This window comes from Narcine bancroftii, chromosome 5, assembly GCF_036971445.1.
Source record: "Narcine bancroftii isolate sNarBan1 chromosome 5, sNarBan1.hap1, whole genome shotgun sequence".
In the NCBI taxonomy this organism is placed as follows: domain Eukaryota; kingdom Metazoa; phylum Chordata; class Chondrichthyes; order Torpediniformes; family Narcinidae; genus Narcine; species Narcine bancroftii.
In genome coordinates this window covers 206,444,791-206,459,909 of record NC_091473.1, presented here as the reverse complement: position 1 = coordinate 206,459,909, position 15,119 = coordinate 206,444,791, and the positions used below count along the sequence as shown (strand labels likewise).

Sequence of the window (15,119 nt, the reverse complement as noted above, 5' to 3'; positions counted from 1 at the left end):
GTCTTGTAGCAAAACCCCTGTGGGGGGAGGGGTTGCATTGCATCGGTGTGGCAGTCAGGGTGGGGGGGTGTTCAGACTGTTTGCTATGGCAGGGCTGAGAGCAGAGGTGCTGGCGTGTCGCGTGATCTTTTGACTCCGGATCGAGTTGGTGGCTTCAGGGAGGATGATGCGACGGTCGCTTTTTGATTGCAGGGAAGAAGTCAGGTGAGGGGCTTGTGGGTAGGCTCGAGGGTGGGATTGAAGTGGAGGTTGTGGGATTAGATCTGTAATTGCAGGGAACTACAATAGATGCCAGGATGCTTGAAAAGACTACAGTTCTATTTAAACATATTTGTGGGTGCCATGAGTGGAGCCAGTCTACTTGACAGAAAGATTCTATACATGTTGTGGCTCTTGATGAGTTTGAAGAACTAAAGCCATTCGAATTTTTCCTTATCTATGACCAACTTCGGAAAAGAAAGGAAAGGACGTGCAAACTTGTTGCAGGGAAGATTAAACGGATTCGTTTATTGCAACCTAGGGAATCAGATAAATCTTCAAAACCTGGTCTAAAAGTTAGAATTCCTACTATGACAAGTGGAATGCTGTAAAAAGGAAGAAATCCAAATGACATGCTGAAGACATACCTCGTTAAATAAAGTAGAAAGTTGTGTCTATTCTGTCTGAGGAAGATCTGAGGTTTGCTGGTCCATGTTCTGGCTCATGTATTCTACAGTGGATGAAGGAACTGTAATAAATACATACTGACCTTTTTTGTTGGATTTTGCGTTTGTCCTTTGTCCATCAGCAGTCTGCAGGGAGGTGATGAAGACGAACAAAAAATGACCTACGTAATGTTTCGAATGTTTAATGAGGCAGCCTCAACCACTTCGCTGGTTAGAAAATTCCAAACATTCACTACTCTCTGGGAAAAAACTATTTTTCCTCATCTCTGTCCTAAATCTACTCCCCCGAATTTTGAGACTGTGTCCTCACATTTTGATTTCCCCGACCAGCTAAAAAAACCTTCCTACATCTATCCTATCCATACTCTTAATAATGTGGGGGGGCCTCCTTTGAAGAAGACCGCAGAGCCCACCTCACTGACAAAAGGCAAAGGAGGAAAAACCCAACACCCAACCCCAACCAACCAATTTTCCCTTGCAACCGCTGCAATCGTGTCTGCCTGTCCCGCATCGGACTGGTCAGCCACAAACGAGCCTGCAGCTGACGTGGACTTTTTACCCCCTCCATAAATCTTCGTCCGCGAAGCCAAGCCAAAGAAGACTCTTAATAATCCTATATGTTTCTATAAGATCTCCTCTCATTCTTCTGAACTTGAGCGAATACAATCCTAGACGATTTAATCTTTTATCATAAGTCAATCCCTCCATCCCAGGGATCAACCTAGTAAACCTCCTCTGGACCGTCTCCAAAGCCAGTATATCCTTCATCAAATATGGAGTCCAGAACTGGACACAGTACTCCAGGTTCGGACTCACCAGTACCTTATACAGTTGCAACATTACCTCCCTATCCTGAATTCAATTCCTCGAGTGATGAAGGCCAACATTCCATTTGCCTTCTTAATAACCTGCTGCACCTGCAACCTAACTTTTTTGCAATTCATGCACAAGCACTCCCAAGTTCCTCTGCACAACAGCATGCTGTAGTTTTTCTCCCTTTAAATAATATTCAGCTCTTTTATTTTTCTTGCCAAAGTGGATAACCTCACTCATACTAACATTGTACTCCATCTGCCGGAACTTCTCCCACTCATCCAGCTTAACTATGTCCCTCTGCAGACTCTCCACATCCTCATTACAATTTGCTCTTCCACTCAATTTGGTGTCATCCACAAACTTGGCTACACCACATTTTGTCCCCTCCTCCAAGTCATCAATGTAAATGATGAACAGTTGTGGGCCTAACACTGACCCCTGCGGCACCCCACTTACCACTCTCTGCCAACCTGAAAAACTCCCATTTATCCCGACTCTCTGCCTCCTGTCAGAGATTTTCAATCCAGGCCAATATACTTCCCCGGACTCCACTTTCCTGTAACTTACTGATAAGTCTCTTGTGCGGCACCTTATCAAACGCTTTCTGGAAATCCAGATATACAACATCAACCTGTTCCCCTCTATCCACCACACCCATTATATCCTCAAAGAATCCTAACAAGTTTGTCAAACAAGATCTTCCCTTTCTAAAACCATGCTGCGTCTGCCTGATTCAACTCTTATGTTCCAAATGTTTCACTATTTCATCTTAAATGACAGCTTCAAGCATTTTTCCAACCACAGACGTCAAGCTAATTGGCCGATAATTTCCAGTCTTCTGCCTACATCCCTTCTTAAAAAGTGGCGTGACATTTGCTGTCTTCCAGTCTGCCGGGACCTGCCCAGAATCCAAGGAATTTTGGTATATGACCACCAATGCATCAACTATAATTTCTGCCATTTCCTTCAGAACTCTTGGATGCATATCATCAGGACCAGGTGATTTGTCTGGCTTTAGTCCCATTAGTTTCTCCATCACTACTTCCTTTGTAACAACTATTTTATCAAGGCCCTCCCCAACATTCGTATCCTTAACTCCGCACTTGGGCATGCTGGACGTGTGTTCCACCGTGAAGACTGACACAAAATATTTGTTTAATGCCTCGGCCATTTCCTCATTTTTTGCTACCAGTTTTCCTTTCTCATCCTCCAAGGGTCCTATGTTAACTCTGGCCACCCTCTTCCGTTTTATATATTTATAAATTTTTTTTATTTCTTTTTTTATATTTTGTGCCAATTTACTTTCACAATCCTTTTTCCCATTTTTTATTACCCGCTTTGTAACCCCTTGTTGTCTCTTAAAGTTTTCCCAATCTTCCAGTTTCCCACTGCTCTTTGCAGCTTTGTACACTATATATTTTGCATGTTAACAATTAACGATTTCAATTAAAAAAATGAATTTAGTTCCCATAGTCTAGCATAATGAAAAATAAGCAGGATATGCCATAAAACCATGCGTTGGGATTTTGAGAATCCCTTAATCTGAATAGTCAAAGCAACAAGTGCAATACAAAATCGCATAATGTGAACAACGACAACTCTGAGTAAATTAGAACAGAGTACCATGACGGCTAACCATGTCAAGAATTCAACGCATTATTGCTGACCTTGTTGTGATTTATCTCTGTTCCTATTTGATACGGTATATGTGGACGAAAGACATTTATTATTTGAGCAAGAGATATGTGCTTTGTTGTATGAGGCAGTGTTAAATCATCCATCATTAATTACCCAATAGGTAGTCACTGTTTATTATACTTCCTTCATCCTCTGTGCACATTGCACAGTCCATCATTTAAAGTCCCTTATTATATTACCATATTGTCATGAAAGTTGGCCCAAGTATTTTGGTTCTAATTTTAGATGCTTTCATAAATTTTCTAAACTTATTATTGTGACAGGGTATATAGATATGATTTTGGGGGATACATTTGGAAAGGCTTGTTACAGTAGGTCACATACAAACACTTTAAAACAATTCTAATCTGAAATACTTAATCTCTGTTAATGCTAGACGTCAGCCCCAGAGCTCTTGCAAGAGGTTTGGAGAGTGCTCAAGTGACTTCATTAATAGATTGTTCTTTACAAAAGCCCACAGGTGAAATATCCTGTTGGAGAAGCAGTTTGTCTGGAGTTGTTCTAAGAGGGTCTGTCAAAGCAGAGAGAGTCAAAGAGGCTTTTCTCTGAGAGAGTGAGAGAGAGAGAGAGAGAGAGAGAGAGAGAAAGAAAGAGAGCGAGAGAGAGAGAGAGAGCAAGAGAGCGAGAGAGCGAGAGAGCGAGAGAGCGAGAGAGCGAGAGAGCGCGAGAGCGCGAGAGCACGAGAGCGTGAAAGAGCACGTTTTGTCTGCAGGAAAATGAAGTGGCTGATGGAAGTTCATCAGTTTTGGATATCCTGCAAAAACACATATCTCTCAGAAAACCGACAATAGCCTTCCTGATCGGTAAATATTTACCATTCAATCATCAAAGCCTGGTAAACGTTATGAATGTTAAATTCTGTGCACAGGATAAAAAAAAATATAGTCTGCAACAAGTGAACTTGGAAGAATGAGAAGAGAGATTGTATTGTGAACCAATGAAGCTTTCTGAATGTACACACATATTACACACACCTTCGATTAGAATTAGAAGGGGATTAAGTTAGGTTACTTAAGTGAAGTTAAAGAGTGATTATTTTTTTATTGTTTAAAGATTATTAAAAACAACTATTGTTTAAGTAACCATTTGTCTTGGTAAATATCTATTGATGTTGGGATTATGGGTCCTCTGGGCTCATTCCATTATTTCGAACCCAAATAGTAATGTTTATGTACTGTTTCGAGGTCGAAGGACCCCAAATCTCAGCAGCAATAGACATTCACAAAGACAAGTGAATTTCAAAACAGAAGCTATTTTTAAACAACTTCAAACATGAAAATAGAATCAAACATTAACTTAACTCTATACTTAACTAAACCAAATTAAACCCCTTCTAATTTTAAGTGCACATGTATGTAATGTATGTTTGAGTATTTAAGAAATGTTCTTTGGTTTACAGTTCAATCTCACTTCTCCTTCTTCAAAGTTCTCTGGTCGCCGTCCACCAAACTGTGCACAGAATTTAACATGTATAAAGTTCACCAGGCCTGGTGCTTGAAAGGTAAATGTTTACCGCTCAGGAAAGTTCTTGTACGGCTTGCAGAGAGAGAGAGATCTGTTGCTCCAGGATTTCCACAATTGAGCTACCACCACGAGTCATCTCAGGGTCACGCTGATGCAACTTTCCCCATTAGGGTCTTCTCGATGGAACAGCTTTCTTCAAGCTACAACAGTCTTCCATTCCTTCCTCTATTTCAAGAGAAACATCAGACAAATAGCACTTCCAGCTATCTACTGCTCTGCAACTTGCTTTCATCAGTTTCAAACCATTTTCTCTGAATTGCACTTTTCAGGTACTTGTCAGTGTCCCACACATTCACTGACTGAGCTGTTAACTCAACTCTCTCTCTCTATCTCTCTTCTTGTTGAAACTCCAAAGAGGACATGTGACTCATGTCTTGCAAAGCCCCCATCTTCCTTAACAAAACAATAGGAGTTCTTTCTTCTGCTCCCATCTGTTAGATAAACAAAATCCAGGAGTGACCTTTCTATGAACACTTTGCAGAAAAGGTACTGATAGACAGCACGGCTCAAGAAAGACAATGGTCAAGTATTTTATGACGTCAGTTCAATTAACACCTACTTATGAAAGATTCTTACATTCGCCAGAGCTCCAGCAATGTGAATTCTTCAGTCTTTCAAATAAGATCTGTTTTATAATATGTGTATGTATGTGACCTACTCTAAATCTTATAAATTCTCCCCAAATTTTAATATTCAAACGTAATCATGAATCCAATCGTATCACCTAACTATAATGCTCCAAGGTAAGGTGCGAAATATCGCCGATTTCGATTAAATGAAACTCATCAATGAAATTCCCACACTTTCATTCAGGATATTCCGGAAGAGAAGTGTCATCCAGGGCATGCACATTTATCTTTAAGAGCGTCACCTTTCCAACGGGTTGGCGGAATGCTTTCCTTAAATAAAACGGGATATACTCCTCCATCATTAGAAAATCTCTCGCCTGAGTGCGGGATCTACTCATTCGCTACATATCCGAGTTAGTTGTTTGACAATATTGCACTTATGAATTAAGTTCACAGATTAAATATTCTTCCCGTCAGACGAATAAAACTAAATATTTGAAATACCATCAATTTACCGGTGTAGAGAGCAACTGGCGCAAGAATCCAAAAAGTCAGAAGACCTGACATATTGGAGTTGAGTCGAGGTTGAACTTGATCTTATTAGATCTGATTCATGAATGCGTTTTCAACATATGTTCGAAAAGACCTGTCAAGTCTGCTCTCTCTCTCGTGATGGGGATATTCTGGGCAGTATCACATTCGCTTAGCACAAATCTCCCTCCCACTCCTAACAACCAAAATAAAATTTAAATCTGTTACTCAATTCCTCCAATCGCCGTATTGCTCATTATTCCTCGATTTAACCAATCAACTCGAAGCATTATTTGTTTGCTGTTTCATGCCATTCCAATGGGACCGGGACGTGGAGTAGAAAACTTCGTCAGCTTAGGCAACCAATCAGAATGTGCTAGATTGAGGCAACGTTCCATTACTCACCTGCTCAGAGAGTGAATAGCCAAGCAATGTGGCGGATACGAAATAAACGCAAAATTTTAAATTTTGAGGTGGAGACATATCTTCAAAGTTTTGTAAATATCTCTAGCATTGTCGATCCGCCTCGGATATTTATCTGGCTATAATAATGAATGGTTCAACCATGTTGTGGACAAGAGTAGAAATTTCAGGGCAACTATTGGGATTAAAAACGAAACTGACGTCCGTAATGAACCATGATCAGTCTAATTTCTGATTAGTTTAAGACTCTCTACCTCTCCCCTGTGGCTCTGTGAAAGTGCGCACCCTCCATTGGGCGTTCATGAACATACAGGAGTAAACGGACAGCAGACTGGTCCATTGGATTCCCAAAGAGGATCTGTTGAAAGAAATGGGCCGTGCAAACATTTGATTGGACCAGATACTTGAGTCTGTGTAAATGTGTCTGATCTGAAACATTTGCTGACCATTTCTGTCCAGCAGACTTCCTGACCCGTTGATGTAATTTAAATTATTTCATACAGCGATTTCGCCCATGAGCCAGTGCCACACAATTTACACTCAATTAATCTATACTGCGATGCGTTTCGAAAAGTGAGAGAAATCCGGAGAACCCGGGGACAATCCTCGCAGGCACGGGGAATCATACAAACTCCTTATAGACAGCGTGGGAATGGAAATTCTGCCATGATTACTGTTGCTGTAAAGCCGCCAGGGCAAACGCTAAACCAACCAAAACACACTGTTCATATTTTCCCCAATCTCCATATTTCTCCTTTATTCCTCGATTTAAGCAATCAATTTGAAGCTCCACAACCTCCGACCTGAGTCTCCAAAATTCATTATCAGCTGAAATTAGCAGTTTCTTGAATTCTGTTCGTCGTTAGCATTGCTGCGCTTTAAAAAAAATTATATATATATATATATATGTATCAATATATATAGGGGCACGATGTATTCGCCAAAATTTTCATGTTCTCACTGTATAAATGGAATACGGAATTAGTTATTTATCGCCTTATTTGGCGTATATTTGTTTGACTTGGTGCCTCGGCATAAAGGTGCGTGTAATTATTTAAGGAAATCGTAGTTTGGATTGTATTAATCTGTGAAGATATAAAGTCAATAACACAGAATATCGAGAACGTATTTCGAATAGCACTCATTACGCTTTCGGGTTAGTTTTATATAACTGTCCTGAAGCATTTTTTCTTTACTTTGGTTCTTTCGTGGTTGTCTCCAGTGATTAAATGATTAAGGTAAACATACAGTGTTATGGAACTGATTTTATTCCATAGATTCATATCACTTATGCAACAAAAGAATTTCATTGCACTAATGCTCCTTCAGTAATTTCATGGTGATAAATTTTGTATCCACAAGCAATACATCTTTGAACTTAATGCACGGCAACGTCTAACTTAAATTTATCCATTCAATGCTAGGTCATACCTGAGAACTGATTATGCATTATGCATTTCCTCTACGACAACTCCCTTCGATTTGTCAAGTTTACATCGCAGGAAATGCAATGGAAAAGTAATCGCCTGTAAATTAATTGTTTTTCTGCTAGGCAAGACGTGTAACTCCGTACATAACCGCACTATAATACATCAGTACTTATCTATATCTTATACCTTTGACAGGAATTGAGGTATGAACTTCTTGAAAACATTATCTTGCTTACAGTGCCAAGGCTCTTTCCGTCGCCACACTCTGCATACATGGAATGGACAAATCTGTTTTTGCATAAAATGGACAACTTATAATGTTCATAATATGTAAGATAAAATGTATTTCCCATTACCAAAGCGGAAACTCGTTTCAGTTGTTCCCCCTCCCCATGCTTTCTCCAGTTACTTCAGGTTCATGCAGCACTGGCAGATCCATTTCATAAAATCAATATTCATCTTTCATTCACCTATCCTTCTTTCAGGCGCCAATACGAAAAGGGAACGTTTATGAAAATAGTATCTGATGCAGATATGTCATATAAAATCGACATCACTTAATTTTTCATGGAGAAGTAGAACAAAGGTTGGCCAAACCCGAGGCCAGATCATAAAAGCCATTCCATGATCCGACTACCCTGCTGTGCCAACAACTGATAAACTGGGAATTGGATGAAATAATATGTCTGCAAATTTTGGTAGCCATTTTGATTGAACATAAACGGATAAGTAATGACCGGACATGGAGCCAATATTCAGAAGTGCAATGGATGTTTCTGCCGGGAACTTTCAGTGCATGGGATAGTCGAAACTCTATCAATCCGTTGACTTGAAACAAACGTCTAGATCAATAACAGATGATCAAGTATCCGAGAGAACGATGTTGCCCTACTTCCACAATGTAACTCAAATTCTGAGCAGCACATCGCATAACGGGGCTTCTCTCTCTCTCTCTCTCTCTCTCTCTCTCTCTCTCTCTCTCTCTCTCTCTCTCTCTCTCTCTCTCTCTCTCTTTCTCTCTCTCACAAGCAAAGAAGCAAAACACACACACACACACACACACACACACACACACACACGCGCACGCGCACACACACACACACACAGGCACGCACGCACACAGGCACATTCGTATTGTTTATTATAATAATTTATTAATTACATGTATGGAAAAAGTTGATATAAAATATTTAAAAAAAACTGGAAGAATATAAAATGCTAATCAATAGTAATCAAGTGCTCGCAGAACGTGTAAACGGCATTAAATACGTTCAACACATGAAATTGGAAAAGAACGTTATAGAATTGAAAGTTGTGTTAATCTACCGGAATGGAATATCATTGACTAATAAATCAAAAATAAAAAAAATGTTTTCAGTTCTCGTTCTTCATTTGAGTCCTGTTCTTCAGTTGTACCTAAAATTGAACTTATAACAGGAGCCATATTCCCTAGATTAAGGATGTCAGGAACATGTACAAGTCTCTCCGTTGCGTGGAATTTGAGATTGGCTTCACACAACTCATCAGAGTTTGCAGGAATTATAAACGTGTTCATTTCCAATCACACTCATACCTCTCACTCTCTGCTCTCTTGCTCCGCTGCAGCTCTGCAGTGGACATGGTAAATGTAAGAAGCAGAACATGGATATGAATCACTGTGCTGATGTTTTAACCAGTAGTCCGCGTTTACTTTGTACGGTGCACGTGTTTTCAGTTAAACCACCGTTTATATTTGAGCAGACCTTCGAATTTATAGTCTATTCTGTCCTCTTCTGACGCTTGTGCGTTTTAGAGGGATGACGTCAGTGTTCACGGTATTCCCCACTGCCAATTAATTCTTCACCCTTTTGATCGAAACTCCTCGATCATAAAAGGCAGTTCGATTCCTGATTTGCACCTTCATGTCTGCATTTTCAGCCTTTATTTTCCGCAGTATTCTAGTTATTGTTCAGTCTTTGACATTAAATTATTTGCTTTCCACATGATTCTGCCACTGTTCACTTTATATTTACAACAACACGTCTCATTACTATTCATCTTTGCATGGTGAATATTCGGGTTAAATTACATATTGGCTTTTTTATTTCACCGAGTGTAATTATGTCTCGTATAATGTTAAAGATATAACACATGGATCACGCAATGCTATTATTTCATGGGTGACAATGAATGTCACCGTTGAAATTTTAGTTAAAATATTTTATTTTTGGATTTGAGCACTATGTATTCGAGAATATAACACATGAAAGAAATTGGCACAAACCAGACCGTTCTGCACAGGACAACTTCACTGAACAAGAACACAAGTTAAAATAAATACCTTTCCCAGCATATGAACCACATCTTTACTTTAGATGCATGTGAATGTGTGTACAAATAAACCTTTGCGTGGGTGTAAGATTCTGAGGCATCATTGCCGTGACGGCCGAGATGGATTGAATGGCTTTCCTGCGATCCAGACAACCTGGCACACATAAGGTACACCAGAGGTGTTGTGCACAGTGTTGCAGTTTTGTTCAAAATTAGGTGAATGCAATATTCAAATACAGGATTCATGTTCTGTAGATATCTACAGTTAAGACAAAGTAAGCCATAGCAGTTGATGAGGTCAGATGCCCATTCAAGGATCAGATAAGATCAGCGAAGCGGAGTATTGAATTAGTGTTTTAAATCTAAGGTATCAATATCATGTATTGGGGAAGTACCGAATGGAATTGATCTTTACAGATGTTGGCACCTTCCCCAAATAAGAGGTAGGTGTAGATGTCATCGAATGTGGAGACAGTGAGAGGTAGGACAGCGTGATCAGAGACTGTGTAAAGATGCTTCACAATTTAGTTAATTTTGATAAATATTTCTCCTCCTATAGATAGAGTATTGCCTTTACATAGAGAATTAAAAGCAAATTACAGCCCAAGGTCTAATAGAAAGTAAAATAAGCAGGAAATGCCAACGTTACTGTACACGTTTCAGGACGAAATTCATGTTTTGGTGTATTAGGAATCCCTTAATCGTCCACTCAACGTAACGAGTCCAATACAAAACCGCATAATGTGAACAACGACGACACTTAGTAAATTGGAGCAGAGAACTATGACGGCTAAAAATGTCAAGAGTTACATGCATTATTGCTGACCACGTTGTGATCAATCTCTGTTTCTATTTGATAGAGTATAAGTGGACGAAGGAATTTTTATATGCCCAAGAGATGTGGGCTTTGCAGTCTGAGGCAGTGTTAAATTATCCAACACTAGCTAGTCAATGCTTTTTTTACACTTCATTCATCCTGTGGGTGCATTGTCCTTAGTTCATTTATTCATAAACTTTATTATATAACAAGGGTATATAATCATGCAAGTTTTCCCAAGTATTTTGCTTCTAAATTTAGAGCTTTTCGTTTTAAAAAAAATTGTTATAGTGACAGAGTATATAGATATGTTTTTGAGAGATCAATTGGAAATTGTTTGTCAGAGTAGGTCACATAAAAACACAGTAAAACAGATCTTATCTGAAATACTGAAGCTCTGCTAATGCTAGACATATCGGCTCCACAGCTTTTGCAAGACCTTTGTAGTGGTCAAGAAACGTCACTAACAGATTGTGGCGTACAATAGGCCAGAGTCGAAGGATCTTGGTGGAGTCACAGTTTGGCCTGGCAAAGGCATTGTGGTTCATGCAAGAGGAGACGACTGACTGTCTAATGTTCACTTGGAATGTGAGAAGCAAAAAGGAAATCTGTGGTGACCTGAAAGAAACCTGAAGGAGCAGGTTCTGTCAGCCAGACACTGAAGTGGCTAATGGTTGTGAATGTCCTGGAACAACAAATATCTCTATGGAAACTGACAAGCACCTTCCTGAGTGGTAACCATTTATCTTTCAAGCACCAAAGCCTGGTGAGCTTTATAAATGTTAAATTCTGTGCACAGTAACCATTTATCTTTCAAGCACCAAAGCCTGGTGAGCTTTATAAATGTTAAATTCTGTGCACAGAATTAGAATTGCCTGCAACTAGTAAAATTGGAGGAATGAGAAGTGAGATTGGACTGTAAAAAAATAACTTTTCTGAACTTACACACATATTATGCACAAATGCGCTTAGAATTAGAAGGGGATTAAGTTAAGTTAGTTAAGTTAAGTTAAAGTGTGATTCTGTTTTCATGTTTAAAGATAATTATAAGCAACATTTTTTTTAAGTAACCATTTGTCTTGGTGAATATTTATTGCTGCTGGGTTTATGGGACCTCTCGGGTCGTAATGTTATTTTGAATCCAAATATTAATGTTTGTCTACTCTGAATGATTGTCCGTTATTTCTCAAGCAACACTATATTTCGTCATGGAAGTGAGAGGAGTGCCTGTTTTGAATAAGGCATTTTTAGCAATGCTTTGTACGTTGCCGGCGGCCGGGAACGGCGTTTAAATCCCATGCATTCTGTACGTTACGACTCCTTGTTTGTGCCAGGGCTTCCTCCGGGTGCATCGGATTCATCCCACCCTTCAAACTGTTCCAGGTTTGTTGATCAATTGGGTGGCACGACGTCATGGACCAAAAGGACCAGTTACCGTGTATGATGTCCAAATAAATCAAAATATTTTTCATACTTGAGCTATGATCGGTGCAATTTTGAGAGAGGAGAAACTGTACTCTCTAAAGGTCATTCTCTGTCCGCTCTGTACACCGAATCAGGATGTGGTGTGAAATAAATTTCCTATCTTCTGGTACAAGTGCTGCCAACCATTTATCATCTGTCTTTGTCGTTCTCCTGTTCTCTAAGTTCAGGTTGTAGATATAGTGACTATGGACGCAAATTGAGAATTAATGGCTGCGTTACCAAAGATGCTATTAAGACTGCGCTGAAGAGTGTGCTGACCCGCGGGATGCGGAGTCACAGCACTCATGCGCAGCTTCGCACCGCACAGTTCCTCATGACGTTTCTGAACAGACTTTAAACGGCCTTTAAGGAAACCTGCAGTATTTAAATTTAAAATCCTACGACCGCTGTCTCTGGCTCAAGATGGTTCCGGCTGTTTACGGCAGCAGCCCCACGTTAGTATTAGGGATAGTCTTAGCTTTACAGTTAGGGATAGTGTTAGGGTTAGTTTTGCAGTTAGGGTTAGGGTCAGGGTTTGCGTTAGTGTTGGCACTTCCACAGAGTAGGAGTACTGAGGCAAAGGTCCCGTAGTAACGAAGCATAGGAGACGACCCTAAGTACGGTGACCGTGGTGGCGGACCAGTCATGGTCTCTGCAACTGAAATACACAAGTATGCGAAGTTGAGACATGAGGGCGAGAAAACGACAAAGGAAGCCACTTGATATCACAGGATACAAATAAAGCTGTGGGTTGTTGCATACCAACTCATGCAAACCAGCTATCTGAACCTTTTTACACAGACTGAGGGCAAGGAGGGCTTACGAATGGGCCTAGGTGTTACTTGCCTCCTCGATCTGTTGTAGGTTTGCTCCAGGGATTGGCCTGGGCTCAGTTTGAAACGAATTAGTGTCTTGTACGTATTCGATGAATAGGGAGTACTGCGTGTGAATTCGCAAAATCTCTGTGACTCTATGGAGATACTCGTTTCTTTTTCGTCCTCTCCCAGTAAGGTCGCTCAGGCAAAGAAAATGCTAATGCGAAATCTTGGTCTTCTTACAAGAATAACGGAAATTTCCTAAGAATCCTTTTTTTGCTTTATTCAATTATAATCAATGGTACATTTAATCTGATAAAAGTCTATTTTATCAGTAGTGTAAAATTTTATAATTATCGCAAGCCGTGCATTCGTGTTGTGATACCTGGAAGGAATGGTTAATCGTCTTTCAAAGCTTCATTCACGAGATGATTTGTTAGTTCTTGTACAGTCTCAGCCCCGTTATGTATCTCTGTGGGTCTCAGAGCACAATAATACATGCCCGCGTCTCTCAGCTGCGTTTCAGACACCATTAGCGGAACCGTGCGGTTCATATGGTCGAGCTCAGTTGAAAACTGTTCTCCGTGAATTTTCTTCCTCTCACCATCAAAGTTTGTTCTGATCATCAGGAAGACAAGTGATCCACCAAGATACATACGGTACCATATTAATCCAGGATTATTTATGCCTGTAGCTGTATAGTTACAATTCAACTTCACATCTTCCCCTTCATTCACTATGATCATACCCGGTATCTGAGAAACGGCGTCGCCTCGACAATAACCTGTAATATTCCAAAGTAAACGTGAATCCAATAGTATCGCCTCACTGCGCACATTCCCAGAGTTCCCACCATGTACTCGTGTCTTGGGTAAACTTATACCTCTCATTTTGTTCGTTTTAGATTGGTCACAGCGTTTGAGCTACCGAAAGAAAATAGACACAGACACACCGAGAGCAGTTCAGTTTATACAAGTCTTCATTAGTAAATCTAAAGCTGAATTCACACTACAATATGCAAGTGCTTCCCAATTATACTCATCAACGCCTGGACTGGTTCCAACTGTCGAAGCGAGGCACGGACTGCACACTTGTAGTAGGTTGTCGGTGCCGGTAGCAGCTTCTCCACCTCCCTCGACCCGGACGTTAGCTGGACTCTTGAAGTTCTTCTTCTTGCTGAGAGATGTTGCCACCTTTTGGAGAGTCTCAAACTTCAGCAGTGGGACCATGGCTTATATTACCCAAAAGTTGTTTACTTCAGATCTTATTTCTTTGAACAAATGATTTAATTATCTTCAAGGTCTCCTGACAGTCTGTGACCAACAAAAGAAAACTGCATCCCTGGGCCCCATTGTGTAAATTAGATAATGTCTTCTGATTCAACTGCATCCTGGGCCCCATGGTGGAATTTAGGTGTTTCTACTCAATAGGCACCCTGGGCCTCATGGTGTAAATTAGATTATGTCTGCTGATTCTAATAAACAAGCATGTTCTCAGCCTTGCAGCATCAGAAGTAAAAGACACAGTTTAAACCTTCCATTACAGCTCGTCTAAAAAAATAATAAGTTGAAATGCCATTTCAAGGGAAGGTGGAGAAATATCGATGATTTCGATTAAATGGAACTGTCACCAATGAATATCCCACACATTCATTCAGGATATTCCGGAAGAAGAGAGTCATTCCAGGGCACTCGCATTTATCTTTAACAGCGTGACCCTTCCACCGGGATGGCGGAAAGTCCTGCTTTAATTGACAGTATTGTATCCCTCCACCACTCGACTGAGAGCTGGATATACTCCTTATTCAGTTCTTATTCCGACTTGGTAATTTGTCAATATTGTACTGATGAATTAAGTTCACTGAATAAATATTATTTTCCTAGTCGGAAAGAACTAAATAGTATAAACGCCATCAACTTACCTGTGTAGAGAACAACTGAAGTAAGAAGCCAGAAAGTGGGTAGGCCCATCATTTTGGCGTTACGTCGAGGGTGAACTTGATCTTATTCCATCTGATTCAGAATAGGTTTTAATCGGATGTACGAAAAGACATGTGA

General features: G+C 40.1%; 1 protein-coding gene across 1 annotated transcript in view; it reads right to left on the bottom strand.

Annotated features, from left to right (window-relative positions):
- LOC138764641 (M1-specific T cell receptor alpha chain-like) overlaps nt 1-15,119 on the bottom strand; it is an 814,651-nt gene that overhangs the window by 675,283 nt on the left and 124,249 nt on the right. The window lies entirely within an intron of this gene.